The 16,492-nt window shown below is 44.5% G+C and overlaps 1 protein-coding gene across 1 annotated transcript in view; it reads left to right on the top strand.

Annotated features, from left to right (window-relative positions):
• Positions 1–10,056: 10,056 nt before the first annotated feature.
• The window catches only part of Start1 (Steroidogenic acute regulatory protein-like), a 53,629-nt gene continuing 47,193 nt past the window's right edge, over positions 10,057–16,492 (top strand). Inside the window, exons 1-2 of the mRNA XM_065442092.2 lie at positions 10,057–10,233; positions 11,642–11,685. The gene's annotated coding sequence lies outside the window, so the exon portion shown is untranslated. The remainder of the gene's footprint in view (positions 10,234–11,641; positions 11,686–16,492) is intronic.

Raw genomic sequence — 16,492 nt, forward strand, 5'->3', positions numbered from 1 at the left:
TGGAACAGAGATTTTTGCCGAACACGGAAAATTGAAGTGTCCATCACGAAGCTGCGCTGCCGTATACCTGCAATGAACTTGTACCTCCACAGGTGTGGTCTGGTCCCCTCACCGTTATGCCCATTCTGTGGCGAAGCGGAGACAATCGACCATTTCTTGTTGTCTTGCATACGTTTTCAGGGTGTCTACCAACCGGGAAAACCGGGAAAACCGGGAATTCTCAGGGAGTTTGAGTAGTCTGGAAAAAGTCAGAGAAACCTCAGGGAATTTGGGCCTCTATCAGGGAAAATTAGCGGCAATTTTATTGAAAGGGTCGAAAGTCGCGGTAATGCTGGCTCGAGCAACAGACAGGAATCGTAATGAATCGCCTTTGACGCCCTATCGTCGGCTGGAGGAGTTGCCAGTGTACAGTCAACGACCGACTTTCCGGATTCCCGATAATTTGGACGGCTTCGCGGCACCGCCACGTACCCCATAGAGTCAACGTATCGGAACGTCTGAAATCTCGGACGCAAGAACTCTTCGCCGTCCGATTTTCCGGACATTTTGCCGTGACCGCAGGTCCGAAACGCCAATAATCAAAGGCATCACCGCTGCCGTTTTGATTACTTCGCCATCTCTAACCGACACTTTTGCACGCAGATCCGCTGGCAGCCGTTGCCACCACTGCGACAACGCTAGGCCTAGCTGCTTCGACGTTCGCTATGAAGCTTCTTGCCGTTGGGTGCCGAGTTTTTTATTGAAAGAATGAGCTGCTGTCAGCAATGGCACGGACTCCGCCTTTGTGGTCCTCGCGATTGGCTTAGAAACTTAGAAAACACGATGCGTTGCATAATGCCGGTTCCCGAAAGTCAGCTTTGACTCGCTACAAAAATGTTACATGGTGAAGCATTAGCAAAAGTATTGGAGTGAAGCATAACAAGCGTGGGAAGGGGCTATTGCCACGGAAAATAGTATGTATTCCTTAATTATACACACGTGCATCCGACATTTCCTGTCACAGTACGAGCGCCGATATGCCTAATAGGTGTACCGACAGGCCTTCAGACCATTTTCGAACGTGCCTGTGGTGGTTTGAGCCCCTAAGGGCAGTAAATGACACGCATTTATTGTTTTTTCCAACTGGCCAATTTTTCGAACGTTTTCGCGACCCCTAGGGAGTTCTAAAAATCGGTCGTGGACTGTGCAACTGACCAAGATGCTTCAAATGGTCCTTGGGGCGAACGAGTGGCAGAAGGAGGACAAGAACAGAAATGATGTACGCATTGGGGAATAAACGGGAAAGGAAGCTTGCTGCCGCCGTTTTGGAGGAGCTTGAGCTCAAAAAACAAAGTTTTGGCTCCTGCCGAGATGCAGGTGTCCCTCATCCAAACCAAAATAAACTCTTTAAAGCAGTGAAACACAACACTCAGGTGGTGCGCGGGCTGAGAGTATGTCAGGACAGTTGAGGTTGACTTATGAGCGGTTGAGAGAGAATTTCAATTGTGACAGAGTTCGGGCCTCATACCACTGACCTTGCTATTAGTTGAAAGAAATAGCTGATATTCGAATATATTTGCTTCTATGTGCATCTCCATTTTATTCGTATTTGTGAATGTCCGACTTCATTTGCAATTTTTTTGCGAAGACACTTTATTTGCTGTGCATTTTACTAACCCCTGCCTTCTATTATCTTTTTGATTAACATAAACACTGCTCCTTAGTATTCAAATTGGATTAAGTCGCTTTTTGTATTTTTTTCATGTGCTTACTCGAGAGTGACAGCATCAGGCGATATGGTTTCAGCCCGACTTGACATAAAACATAGTTCTGCATCACTCGGGGAAATGTGCAAAGGCACTCAGGGAAAACCTGGAAAACTCGGGGAATTTGGAAACGTCAACTTGGTAGACACCCTGGTTTTTCTGTTATAAGAAAACGACTACTCGAAATCCCGCTTCGCTCTATTGGTCTATCTTTATCAGTGCCTGTGATCCTATCTTTTGGAGCCTCCATTGTTGGGTTCAGCCACAAAAATGTTTGCTTGGCGATCCAAAATTACCTCATTGAAACCAATCAATTTCCATGTTAGATTGATCGTTCTCCCTCCCAACCATAGCTTTCTTTTATTTCTTATCAATTATTATTATTATTATTATTATTATTATTATTATTATTATTATTATTATTATTATTATTATTATTATTATTATTATTATTATTATTATTATTTTATACCCGGTTTTCATCTGATTATTTCCTTTTTTCTCCAAACACAAAACGTTTACTTTTAAACTCACACGCTCAAATTGTTAACTCCCTTGTTATCATTATTATTCTTATGCACCTAATTAAACCACCCGATTCTTGGCCAATCCCCCACTGTGGGTTTGTGCCACGGCCACTCAGGACAACAACAACAACAACAAAACAATGGAGCACGTTTTATTAGAATGTGAACATACCTGCCCAGCGGTCGATTTTAGGCCCTTCTGGCCTTCTTGAAGCCCTTGAGTTCAGCGCGAGCAAATGGAAAGTAAACATGTCCGCAATAGAGATTAGTAAGAGGCGATCGGAAGATTGGTGGAAGAAAAGTAGGAAAACGGCAAACGGAGGCGTACAATGCTCCGAGTAGGGGTTCAGAAAGTTTGGTTGTGGGAATTCTTCATGTTTTTTTTTCCTTTTCTTTTTTAACATAGGTAGGATCAGGGTTGGACATTAGGCTAAATAATAAGAGCTTGGTGGCTCAACCCACCACCCCATTCCAAAGGGGGCGCCCATAAGATCCATTCATCCATCCATCCCACCCACCCATCATCATCATCATCATCATCATCATCATCATCGTCGTCGTCGTCGTCGTCGTCGTCTTCTTCTTTCACGTCCACTGCAGGATTAAGGCCTTTCCCTGCGATCTCCAATGAGCCTTGTCCTGCGCCAACCGATTCCAACTAGCGCCCACGAATTTCCTAATTTCATCGTCCCACCTAGTCTTCAATCGTCCTCGACTGCACTTTCCTTCTCTTGGTACCCGTTCTGCAATTCTAATGGTCCACCGGTTATCCGTCCTACGCATTACATGGCCTGCCCAGCTCCATTTTTTTCTCTCAATGTCAATTAGAGTATGGGCTATCCCCGTTTGCTCTGTGATCCACGTCGTTCTGTTAGTGTCTCTTAACGTTGCGCCTAATATTATTCGTTCCATCGCTCTTTGCGCGGTCCTTAACTTGTTCTCTAGCGTCATTGTGTCTCCCTTCCCCATATGTTAGCACCGGTAGAATGCACTAATTGAACACCTTTCTTTTCAATGATAACGGTAAGCATCCAGTCAGAAGCGGGCAATGTCTGCCGTATGCGCTGCACCCATTCTTATTCTTCTGTGAATTTCCTTCTCATGACCAGGGTTCCCTGTGAGAAATTGACCTAGGTAAACGCACTTCTTCACAGAATGTAGAGGCTGACTGGTGATCCTGAACTCTTGTTCCCTTGCCTGGATCATTATCTTTGTCTTCTTCATATTAATCTTCAGCCCCACCCTTACGCTCTCTCTGTTAAGGTCCTCAATAATTTGTTGTAACTTGTCTCCAGTGTTGCTGAACAGAACAATGTCATCTGTAAACTGAAGGTTGGCGAGATATTCACCGTTGATCTCTACCCCTAAGCCATCCCAGTTTAATAACTTGACCATGGGCGTTGACTACGAAGGGGTCCGGGGCCCGAGCCCCCTCTGGAGTTATCCTGGGGGGGGATCAGATCCTCCCCCCTTACAAACACTTAAAGTGCCATTACCAGAGCTTTGTCACCCAGATCATTTGATGTTTCTTTTGACTTTCCTTGACCTTTTCACTTGAAATATTACTGGGGTGAATAGCTTACTGCATAATTGTTGGCGTGGACGTGCACGGCTTTTAATTCACACTTTCGCTTTCTTTCTGCAAATCCTGACAATAGGAGGACACGCGCATTAGAAGCACTAGTGGCGGCTGCCTCATGTGTATTTTCTCAGTTCAGCGTTGTTTTAAATTTCCACTTTAAACACCGTGCACATATACCATATATTTAAATATACACACAGGACAGCGTTTATTGTATTTTTAAAAGAGATGGAGGTAGCCAATTAAAAATTATTGCCAAAGGTATGGAAAGCGAATGCGCAGAGAATGAATTTGTTGCTGTATGCTCGCTATGCTTCAAATTGCTTTGCGTGCTCCTTCTACAATGAAAAAAAAACCTATAGACTTCAGTGACCCCTCCAGCAGAATCTTTTATCGATAGCGTGTGAAATGCGCGTAAATGTTGTGTGTTTCAGTATTGCTTCGCTTTCCACTAAGCAATGCTAAGGCTCAAGAAAAAAAGAACATTTCTCATAATTTACAACATTTATTAGAGATGAAAACATTGTCAGTTGCATGCAAAGGTCATAAATATACCTGTATACAGGATGTTCCAATTAACCATTATGCATCAAGACTTAAAGAAGAGTAATGCGTTACACGAAGAAAACCTAGCGCATATTGTTTACAGTGCAGTGGAGTAGCTGCCAGTAATTTTTACGTTACTGAGATTTCATTGGTTAAGTGTAATTAATTATCTAGCTTGAGACGTACTTATTATAAAAGTGTCAATGAGGCATTTGAAGACACAGCCAAGGAACATCTAACTGCGGTATATTCAGCGGCGTACCAATTGCGTACCAATTTTTTTCCGACTGATATATAAACCCCGCAAAATACGTAGAATACCACGTGACTGCGCTCCCACCCGGATCATAAAGCAGCGTCCTCGAACAAGCTCCCTTTGAGTTATCCAGAACGAAATAAAGTAAATAAAGAAAAAAATATCGGGATGGGGCCTTAGCTGCCGCGCCCCGGCTGAAGTAATACGTCACCTTTGGTGTTAGTTGGAGACAAGCTGTGGTAGCTGTTTGTTGTCTTAGCGTAGATAAAGTGCACGGCTGTTCTCTTTTTTTCCGCAAAGCATATCGCCACAAAAGAGAATTGACAACGTCAGTGCAAAGGTTCAAATGTACGTTTTGTTGCGCCCCAGTCACCATGTCTTCCTCTAATGACCAGAAGATAAACGTGCTCCTTGCCTTGGGATCTCCAAATAGCAACAAGAGGAAGGCTGCAAATATGTCTATCAGTTGTGGAAATGTGGCGGTAGACCGAACGCATCGACTATCGTCAGAAATTATGAAAACCTGAGACAAACCGGCAGCTTCAAGAAACAACGGTGGAGGACTCCATCTTTTAGTCCTAGCCTACGCACGGATGTTCTAGCAATTATGGCCTCAAGCCCTCGTGCTAGCGTGTGGGACGTGGCCGCCCAGGTACCAGTTTTCAAGTAATCAGTTCGGAGGATTCTAAAAGACGGCCTTTCACCCCTGCCACCTTAACCAGCAACAATGGTCTGAAGATAGGGACAAGTAGAATCGTCTAGATTTCTCGAATTGGGTCCTCACGAAAGCCGATAAGTGCACCGCACATTTTGATCAACATTATGTGCACATTTCAAACGGTCTTGCGCTGCTCTTGTTTATGTTTTGCGACTGTTGCTTTTGAGTGAGGATGTTGAGGAAAACCCTGGACCTATCACAAAGGCTCGAGAAGAGAAGTTAGATGGTGTGGCCGAGGCTGTAAAGTGTCTTGAAGCCAGCAACGCTAGTCTTCTCGAATCAACAATGAAAGTTCTAAATATGCACGGAGAACTCAAAACAGACCTAGAAAACCTAACCAAACGTGTACAGGAACTAGAAAACAAATTAGAATCTGCTTCATCTGTACATGCTCCAACAGCTTTCGATAGTGGCTTTTCTAGCATCATTAACAAAATTGATAACCTAGAAAACCAGTCGCGTAGATCAAATGTTTTGTTTTATGGTGTTACCGATACTAACGAATCCGAAAGCTGGGAAAGTTCAGAGTGACTTGTGCATGAGTTTTGCCGTGATAAGCTTGGTGTCACTGTAACTTCCATTGCTAGGGCACACCGTGTGGGCCGTTTTTCGATTGTGAAAAGACGCCCCATTATAGCTAAGTTCTTCAACGATAAAGAACTTGAGGCTATTTTCAGTAAAAGCAGCAAGCTGAGGGACACAGGTTTCAGCATAGGACGCGACTATTCCCAAGCCGTTCGTGATAAACGCCGGAAACTTCTGCGGTTCTCTCGATCAATTAAAAAACAAGGAGACCGTGTGCGCTTAACGTTCGACAAGCTGCATATCAACAATGATACCTATGTGTAGGATGTCGCGGGTAGCCGTGCTGTGCCAGTTCGTCATCCCACCACAGTATGACATGTGCCGACTGATAAGTCATCTTCAGAGACTACGTAATTTTTGCCTTATGTGTGTCCTAATTCAAAAGAACAATACCAATTTGCTGTTCACAAACATTAGAAGTGTTCTTTCAAAAACTGTGCCGAGTGGGAGTCACTATCACGTCGACGCCAGTTTGCTCGCCTAACCTTATTTCATGAACTTTATCACCATTCCGCGCTTCACGATGACTTCTTTTCACCACCCCTGCAGTCTTCCCGCGCCGTGACCACGCTAACAAAGTAAAACGCATAATGTGCCGCTCATCGCTCTACGCAAAATTATTTATTCCTCGCACAATAATAGAATGGAGTAACCTACCATCACGCATGGCTACTGAAGTTAGCTTACCATCTTTCCAAACCTTGTTGCAAGAAAACGGTTAGTGGTAACAGATTAGTTATTACTTATTGTTATATGCCCATATTAACATATTATGTAAAATGTTCTTGTGTTTTCATGACTAAGTGCATATACCCCTTGTTCATATCTATTTATTTTATGTTCCTTGTGTGTATGTTTATTTCATGTAGTTTTATTTCTTGTGTATATTTCATGTTTGTGCCCCCCCCCCCCTATGTAATACCCTCGCGTGAGGGCCCTTAGGGGTAATGTAAATAAATAAATAAATAAATAAATCCAGCCAATTTTCGCGGAAAGGCGCGGGCAAATTTGCATAATGCACCCTATTGGAGTAACTACAATCCACACTGGGTAAAGCGCGCAATCGGCACCAGTACCAGTGGTCGCTCACTTTGTGGTTCGGAATTTACGCTAGTACTATAATCGGATACCATCTTCTTCGATCACACACTGACCGGACAGCGTTAGGTGAACGAAATCCTTGAAGAAGTGGTGGATGAGTTTCTCAGCAAAGTCCCGCTGTCACGTCTTCCACTTCTGTGGTATCAGCAAGATGGGGTACCGGCACACAGCAGCAGCCGAGCACGAAACTGGCTGGATGCGACTTTTCTTGCGCAATAGATTGGAAGTCACGGGCCTGTAATTTGGTCGGCTAGGTCACCTGACCTCTCTCCACTCGATTTAATTCTCTCTTTGGGGTTACGTGGAAGATCGCGCTTACATGATCGAGATGGACGTCATTTTAGCTCAAGACAAGGATAACAGATGTCTGCCGTAGAATTCGAGCGTCCGTCAAGAAAGTCACTGAAGATGTGATAAAGCGGACTCGGTACTGGCGTAGATGCAAAAGGAAACCATTTCGAACACGTCCTCTAGGCAGCAGCTGGTGTTCAATGACGCTTACGAATTCATAGATAATAAAGACACACTAAAATCTGTTTTTTTTTTTGGGGGGGGGGGGGGCGGACATGCTGATTGCCAATTCGGCTCATTTAGAAGCGGTATATTTGCATTCTTGAACGCATCGATTTTGCCTTTTCTCTACTCGTTGGTCACTTCTGTTTATTTCGCTTTTATTTTTTGACACGAACCTGTTTTTGCAGCACGTATACATTTTCATAAAAATAAAACGGTGACTTTAATTTGGCTTTGGTCCGAAGCAAGTTTATAGCGCGAAATATAGCTACGTGCGCATTCTTTCGATGCAGTGCGATTAGAGCCGGGATTTTGAAGCATTCTATGCCTATTCCGTTGCTTTTCACGTTTGGTGCGCGGTCAGAGTGGCGCTTCGACCGCGTTATCAATGGGGCTTTTCTTATCAATGCGATCAGTCGGCCTTGAGAGACGGATAATGAGTGTGACGTAGAAATGAGAGGAAGGAATAGCTGCAAAGCCGCGAAACTTGCTGTTGGTGCTCCTTTCGTACCATTATCAAGGTGATGCGCTGTCTCTTATGAGTCTCCTATGAGCTCAATTCTTCGAGGTCACACGAAGTTTCTTCAAGTGCAACTGTTATTAAAGGTTATCTATATATATATATATATATATATATATATATATATATATATATATATATATATATATATATATATATATATATATATATATATATATATATATATATATATATATATATATATATATATATATATCCTCAAGCCATCTTTGATTCTGACCCTTCTGACCTCATCGCTAGCTATGGGAGGAGTATCTGCAACCTTTTCATAACTGTTTTTAATTGTGTATCCTGACTCCTCTGGGTACTGTACAGGTCAGTATATAATTCTTCAGCTGCTTTTACTATACCTTCGAGAGTGCTGATGAAATTACCCTGCTTATCTTTCAGCGCATACCTCTTGGTTTGTCCTATGACAGCTAGGTTTCTAACTCGCTGATTTCATGCTGCGTCCATCTTTCACGGCTTCCTCAGCCTTGATCACGTTATAATTTCGAATATCCCTTAGTTTCGCCTTATTGATCAGTTTTGACAGTTGTGTGAATTCTATCTTATCTCTTGAGTTGGACACTTTCATGTTTTGTCGTTTATTTATTAGGTCCTTTGCTATATACTTGGGAGAGCTTACCTACTGGTTGACTTGGTGCCTTACCTCCCACATCAATTGCTGCCTCTGAAGCCAGCCTAGTTACGTTTTCATTCCTTACCTCTATGTCATCTTCATCTCTCTGTTCTAAGGCTGCATATTTGTTTGCAAGTAGTACCAGCCTGAATTTGTCTGCTTTTACCCTTACTGCCTCTAGATTGACCTGTTTCTTCTTGACCAATTTTGCTCCTCTCTTCAAATTGAGGTGAATCCTAACCCTCACTAACCTATGATCACTGCACTTTACGCTACCTATCACTTCTGCATCCTGCACTATGCTGGGATCAGCAGAAAGTATGAAATCAATTTTATTTCTTGTTTCACCATTAGGGCTTTTCCAGGTCCACTTTCTGTTGCTACGCTTCCTGAAAAAGGCGTTCATTATTCGAAGCTTATTCCTTTTTGAGACTTCTACCAACATCCCTCCTCTAGCGTTCCTAAAATCGACGCCGTAGTTGCCAATTGCTTGTTCACCAGCCTGCTTTTTCCCCACTTTTGCATTGAAGTCGCCCATTACTACAGTATACTGAGTTCGCACTTTTCTCATAGCTAATTCAACATCTTCATAAAACTGATTTACTTCCTCATCGTCGAGATGACGTTGGAGCGTAGGCTTGTACTAATTCTAATCTATACCTCTTAAGTCAGCACCGGGGCTTCTTATTCCGGACTTCGAAGAACTGGAGAATGAAGACGACGCTCACATTAGTAGAGCCTGAGTTTGTAGGAACACGTACGAGCGTAACGCGCACGACCCAGCAATACATTCAGTCATGTCACATTTTCGCAGCATTGACTCTGCGAACATACTTCGTTCATCAAAGCTTATTTTCCAGCTTATCTATATTAAATAAAATATATAAGTGGCAATCGGGTGCCACGCACGGCGCCCTTTTCATCGCGACCAAGCCCAATCCCGATCAAATTTTTCGATCACGATTGGTTCTTTTGCGCAAGCTGCGCGAGGGAGCAAATCACGGTCAATAATTTTGATCCAGATCGTGCATGATCGCGACCGAAAGTAGCCGTGGGACACCGGTATAAAAATATTTCGAAAAACGCGCCCAGCTAAGGTTGCTATTGACTCGAAACCGAAAGTTCAAAGCTTGCTATTCGATTTGAGTGAACCTGAGTGAAAGAGACTTTATAAGCACGGTTTGAGAGCTTTATGTTTAGCGTAAAAGTTCATTTGTGGCCGTACTTATTTTACGTTTGGTTATTATTGACAGAAAGACGAATTTTGCAGTGGCTTGCAGCTCGCGAAAGCAGACAGCCGCGTCAGCTGTATCGCCATACCCGCCTTGCGTCGGTCGGTCGGTCGGTCCGCCAGACGGCGCAGAAATGTAAACAGGCAGAATGACTGCTTGTCAGCTTATCGCAAAATTCGGAGCCGCTATGGTACTGAAAATAAGCATGAGTTTGCCTTAAGTGCTGAAACGGACGACGCCTGTGCCAAATTTACTATTGAAGAACGTAAGTTTGTCATGCCAACGTCTGTGTGCTCTGCGCGAAGTGCAGCTCATTCGAATGGCTCAGCATGCAACTTTAAGCTTGCTTTTATTTTTCTCTGCCCTATGTTTAAAAGTAGTCTCAGCAGCATGTATGTTTGTCATCCTCAAAATGCCTGAGAAAGCTAGGATAGACTGATGACATCCCATTAAGCGCTTGTGACTTGTTTTCTTTTTAACCATGCCTTGTCAGAAACCGGCACCTTCAGCAACACTCTTTTTCAGAGCCACAAGCATGTGATTATACTACTTTCACAAGCTGCCGCTTTGTCTTCTTATTCAGTATCATTTGATAATCTTTTACGGTGTTTTCAGAGGGCGTGAGGGAATACGTATCTGTGGCGGTGTCAGGTTAAATGTGCCTGGTTCTGACAGCGCAAAACGTAGACAGGACACGAGACTAAAAGACGACACTAGAAGCACTGACAGCGCTTGTGGTGTTTTCTCGTCTCGTGTCCCGTCACCCGCCGTGGTTGCTCAGTGGCTATGGTGTTGGGCTGCTGAGCACGAGGTCACGGGATCGAATCCCGGCCACGGCGGCCGCATTTCGATGGGGGCGAAATGTGAAAACACCCGTGTGCTTAGATTTAGGTGCACGTTAAAGAACCCCAGGTGGTCAAAATTTCCGGAGTCCTCCACTACGGCGTGCCTCATAATCAGAAAGTGGTTTTGGCACGTAAAACCCCAAATATTATTATTATTATCGTGTCCCGTCTACGTTTTGCGCTGTTAACACTAGGATGGAAAACCAACAAGCCCAAGCTGCTATTCCAGGTTAAATGCGGTGTCCGTTTATCCTGGATCAAGTTGCCAAAACCTCATGTAGTCTTTCATCGTATAGATTCGCTCACATGGATGACATGCTGACGCTGTCGGTCGTTTTTTATGGTAATGTCACAGGAACGAAGAAAATGCAAGTCATGTCTAGAACTACTTTCTTGTCATTTTTCCTACCTTTCTCCACTCATCGACGTTTAGAGTTGTTCAACCATGAACAACTGGCATGTCAAATTGTCATTAAATATACCCAAATCCAGTCATGGTAAAACAATGATGGAGTTTTTTGCAAAAGAAAAAAAAAGGAAGGAACAGCAACGTAGTCATAGCCTAACATTTCCCAAATTATTGGAAAAGTTATCAGCATTTCATATTCAATAATATAGTTATCCGCCTTCCTGTTCACTCCTACTTTCATTACCTGTAGGATGTGCCGCTGTAGTAATCTTCATCACGAATGATAATGTACGTGTGATTTCATCCTTTAAATGAAAGCACATTGATACAGACAAGGTTGTGTGCATTCAAAAGCACCTTATCAGTCTTATTTTTGGCGTATGTAGCTTGCTCTTACTGATAACTTTTGTTATCCACAGGTGAGAGAATGCAGGGACCAAGGTTCTAGTTTCACAATGCAAAGGTATGACATCCTTTTCCTTTAATGTACTTATCAGCAGGCTGAGTAAATGGATGGAGCTTTGATGTTAATCTATGACAACGAAATTGTAGCTTTTATTGCATGAGCGGATGCATATTAAGCTGCAGAACTGAACAAGATCTTATGCACGATACTGCCCACTGCCATTCAACAGCACTGAGCTGCCATCAATAAATCTCGTGCTTAGTGTTTTTTACACGTCTTTGTCATTTTTAGTGAAAAGAAAGCTTCCCAGTTTGTTTCGCCAGCTGTATTGTTTAATGTGTTGTATTTCGGTAAGCTGTAATAAAGCAAAGTAAGATGCAATATTCAAGACAGGGCCTTGCATGTTGAATCAACCTTTCATATCTTATTCGATTATTTGAATACCTGATCCCACAGTGTAAACACTTTCAGTGTCAGGCTTTTCCTGGTAAGCATCTTGCTAGGCAATGTGCTGAATTAATGACTTCAAGGTTTGATGTAAGCCTATTTGGTTGCAATAAAGCACAGTGGCCAATAAAAGTGACAATGTTGACCACAAACAGATTAACCAAACATTTTGTCTCTCACACAGAAACCTTGTTGATGGGAGCCATAATGTTGCTTTTATATTTTGCCATGTAATCACTTGGTGATTTGGCTGTTGCATGTATATACCATACAAGAAAAATAATGAACAAAAATGCTATGTGTGTAGCAGTGAGCATTCATATCATTTAGCCACCCTTATACATCATTTACTACAAGTCTGGTATCATCACTTTACCTGAGTTTTCAGACGTCTCTCACAGTCTACTAAAAGTGCCAACAGATTGCACTGACACTGTGCATAATGTAATATCCTAGGTCATTGACCTCTTCCAAGGCATCACCTGCTTCTCTTTTTCGCAAGGTTTTATTTCGACAGACTACCCCAAGAAATGAGTTATTGGAAGCCTCATGCGCCTCATGGATGCACTGGCACAGTTACATCTGCTCATTATAAGCAATGGTACTGGTGGTGGAGTTTTGTATTTTCTTTTTGCCTGTGTTCACAAAAACATCTAAACATATAGGGTGCATATTTATTTGCAGGTTCACACATGCATGTGAGATAGGGTGCTGTCATCCACATGTGGCAGATTAGATAGGGATAGCTAAATCCTAAGTACTCATTGTATGCCATTGGCAAACATTTACAAAGTGTGCCTATTATTACTCTCGTTTGGTAATTCTTCATGCTCCAATTTATATACCTATCCTGCTTGTACACCAGTACAATGCCCATAATCTTTTTTCACACTTATACCTCTTAACGGTGGGGAATAGGCAATGACATGGGATATTACTGTAATGTTATTTCCACATGGCTGCTTTCATTGACTTCAAATATTGTGGAGCTCACTTCGCAACTAATGTGCTGTGTGGTTGTCCCCATGTCGATTTTTCTTCCGCTTGACTCCGATGCCTTTGTGCCTGCTGAACATAGCTTGTTCTTTACTTGCAGGTTTGCCTCGGTACACTTGCCTAGCCACTAGCATTATTGAAAGTTATATGAGCTAAGGGGTGTTTAATTTTTAAAAAGTGGCATGAAAAACATTTTGCAAAGAATAGAAGGCCAGAAATGGAAAGAACACACGCACGTATGCACGCACACACACACACGTGCACACACACACACACACACAGGTAATTATTCCTATTCGTTCCTATCACAATGTTTACTAGAAAACCATAAGCACACAGGAATTACTATCCCTGTTTTGAAGGCAAAGACATCAGCATGCTTGTGTGAAAGCTTAGTATTGTTAGATATGGAGCTGTTTCCTGCGATTACTTCGAGTTCCCCAAACCACTTCGAATCGCAGCACAGCTAATTGAGGAATGCCGAAGCAGGAAAGCACATTCCAGAGGAGCGGCCGAGCAAACAAGTTTAAGGCAACAAGTTCACGTGCCAACAAGTTCGTGCGCCGCCGGGATTAGCAGGTGGGCCCTCTGACAATGGAGCATGAGCAGCCCTCCCCTTCTCCTCGTTAGAAGTGCATTGCCAGTCTGCGAGGCAAGACCACAGAGAGCCGCCAGGTGTGACACCGCGACACGGGCGCCTACCATTGGCTGAAAGTGGCGTCATCGGAGCGGACTCTCCCATTGGTCAAACATGACGTGACTTACAGTGCTCGAAGGGTTTATAAGAAGCCTTCCAGAGAGACCTGAGCATTCTGGGACATGCCCTGATTCCCTGATTCACCTCTCTCGAACTTCTTGCCGCGGGCCGCAGCGTCCGAGTTGCTGCCGGCCCGTAATGACTGTACGAATGTTACTTGACGCTCACCTCCTTGTAAATAATGTAGAATAAATCCCTCCCAAGTTTTGGGTTATCATCCCGACGTCCGTCCTCCAACCCCTACATCTGGTTGGCAGCGGTAGGATCGCCTCCGAATGCATCAGCTGGTGGCAGCGCTACGGATCAACCTTCGTCGAGAAAGACCCTAAGGAACCGGAAAGAGCGAAGAAGAGAGAGCCTTCGTCGAAAGAGGTCCGAAGAAACTGGGAGTAGCGAAGAAGGAGCGAGCCTTCGACCCAGGGAGTCCGGAGGAACCGGAAACAGCGGACGAATGAACCGGATGGCAGGGTGCTGCAACCGTAAGTGAGCGCGTGGTTTTTTTTTCCTTATGATTCGCCAGACTCAAAGGTTGTGTGTTCAATTTTGATAGTTCTGGGAATCGGGAGTTTGATGTACTGTGTATTTGCACAAATTAATTAAGGAAAACAGTTTTAACCACCTGTCGGGGCAGCTGCCATGGATCTTAGAAGGTTGACGAGGTTAGACTTGTTGTTGGTGTGCGACGATTTGGGAGTTGAGGCGGACGAACGGATGAAAACGCCAGCTATCATAAAGGCGATTAAGGATAGTGGCAATGATGACAAAAGCATTGAACTTGCTTGGGAGGTGATACAGGAGCCACGGGAGCGGGAGCGTCGTGTACGTTTGCGAGAGCGTCGTGAACTTAGGAGTAAGCGTCAGCGTGAAGAACGCGAGAATGAACGGAAGCATGAGCTTCAAGAACTTACTCTTAGGTGTGAGCGTCACGGACGTGAGAATGAACGCGAACGTGAGCGTGAGCAAAAGTATGAGAGAGAGAAGGCAGCACTGATCAAAGAGATACAGCATTGTGATCAGTTATTGGCACAGAGACAACGGCTGTCTGAGAATTCTGTAGGAAGTACAGAGCGAAAGAATGAGGAAGTGTCTAGCAGATTTTCGCCAGAAGCCGACGAAAAGAGTAGTGCCTGTGAGATTGGCTGCAGATTCAAAAGTGAAGGGAAAAGGCTAGCTGCTAACGATGCCTTAGTGGCAACAGAGGCCGTTAAAGGCAGCAAGGAGAGCGACGAGGTGCTGTGCCACCAGATGACTGTAGAGACAGCTAGGCCAGCTGCGAACAAATTGGCACAGTTACCGCGCGTGTGCGTCGCTGGTAATGTTAGCGAGGTTGCTAGCGAAGGAAAGGATACTGTTGACGCGACAGACGCGGGCACCCATGTCAGGTCAGATCTACGTGCAGAAGTGAAGTGCGAACTGAGCGATGCAGTTGAGAGTAGTTCTCGGGATGGCGAGCTCCGTAGTCCACGAGAGAACAACTGCATTGTTCAGGGATCGGTGCGGCTCTCCGCCAGTCTGGGTAGCCTAGAGAGGGATGATTCAGTTATTAATCATTCGGACTGTGCGCGTGAGACAGCGATCGATACCGACGGGCTGTGTGCCGATGCACAGCGTGCGCTGGGCAATGTAGTAGAGGGTAGTTCGGAAGAGTGCGAGTTGTCTAACTCGAGTAAAGCCTGCTGCATTGTGCCAGAGTCGGTTGAGCTGTCCGCCAGTCGAGGCAGAGAGAGTGTTGATTTAAAGGTAAATCACTCAGACTGTGCGGGTAAGAGACCGATCCGGGCTGACGAAATGTGTACCGGCCAGCACGAGGCACGAGAAGGCGACATGAAAGCAAGTGCAAAGAGAAAGCGCCGTAAAAAGACGCGCGGTAAAGACCGAAAGTCGGTAATTAATGTAGCGCCGCCAATGATGGCGAGAACCCCAAATGGGCAGGGCGCGAGGAGAAGAAAGGTGCGGTCGTCACTGACGATGTTGACGCATCCTAAACGTTCAAACCACCGGTCCAAGGGGGACCGCGAAGCATGTTCTGCACGGACGCGGACAAAGGGCACGAGGCAGCTAAACTCCGCGTCGTTCCGTAGTTCTTTTCACAGCTCAGCGTGCAGTTCGAAGAAACGCAAGGTGGCAGGACGAGACCAGGTGGGGAGTAGCGACGCGGTCAATCGAGTTCGTGTTGAAAGCGGGGCGCCAGGACGCAAATTGGCAGGAGACCGTAACGTCTTGGGGGAGCTGATAGTGAATCAGCCCTTTTGTGTCTCCTCGGCAGCCAGAGCAGTTTTCAAGCCGCGACCAGCTCGGGGACGGCTCAGAGTATGAGTCAGACATAAGCGTTTGGAAAGGGAGGCCAGGAGAGCTCCCGCAGAAGTAAAGCATGTTGTTTCGTTTTTTATTTTGAGCATCGGAAAGTTTTCGCGAATTGAGACTGGGATTTCTTTCAATGTGTAAAGTTTGAGCTTTGTTTATGTTTTCGTTCGAGAAGCTCGAGATTTGAAAGGTGTGTTTTAAGTAAACCTGTAGTCTCGCGAAATGCTCATTAATAAGTAGATAGGCTTTTTTTGTGTGTGTGTGAGTAACCTGAGGGTCAAGGTTATTGTTGAGAGGCCTATCGTAACGCGCGTGTGAGTTATTTAACCTTCTTTCTTTTTAAGTGTTTTTGGTTTTTCT

The sequence above is a fragment of the Dermacentor albipictus genome, chromosome 4 (genome assembly GCF_038994185.2).
Source record: "Dermacentor albipictus isolate Rhodes 1998 colony chromosome 4, USDA_Dalb.pri_finalv2, whole genome shotgun sequence".
NCBI lineage: Eukaryota > Metazoa > Arthropoda > Arachnida > Ixodida > Ixodidae > Dermacentor > Dermacentor albipictus.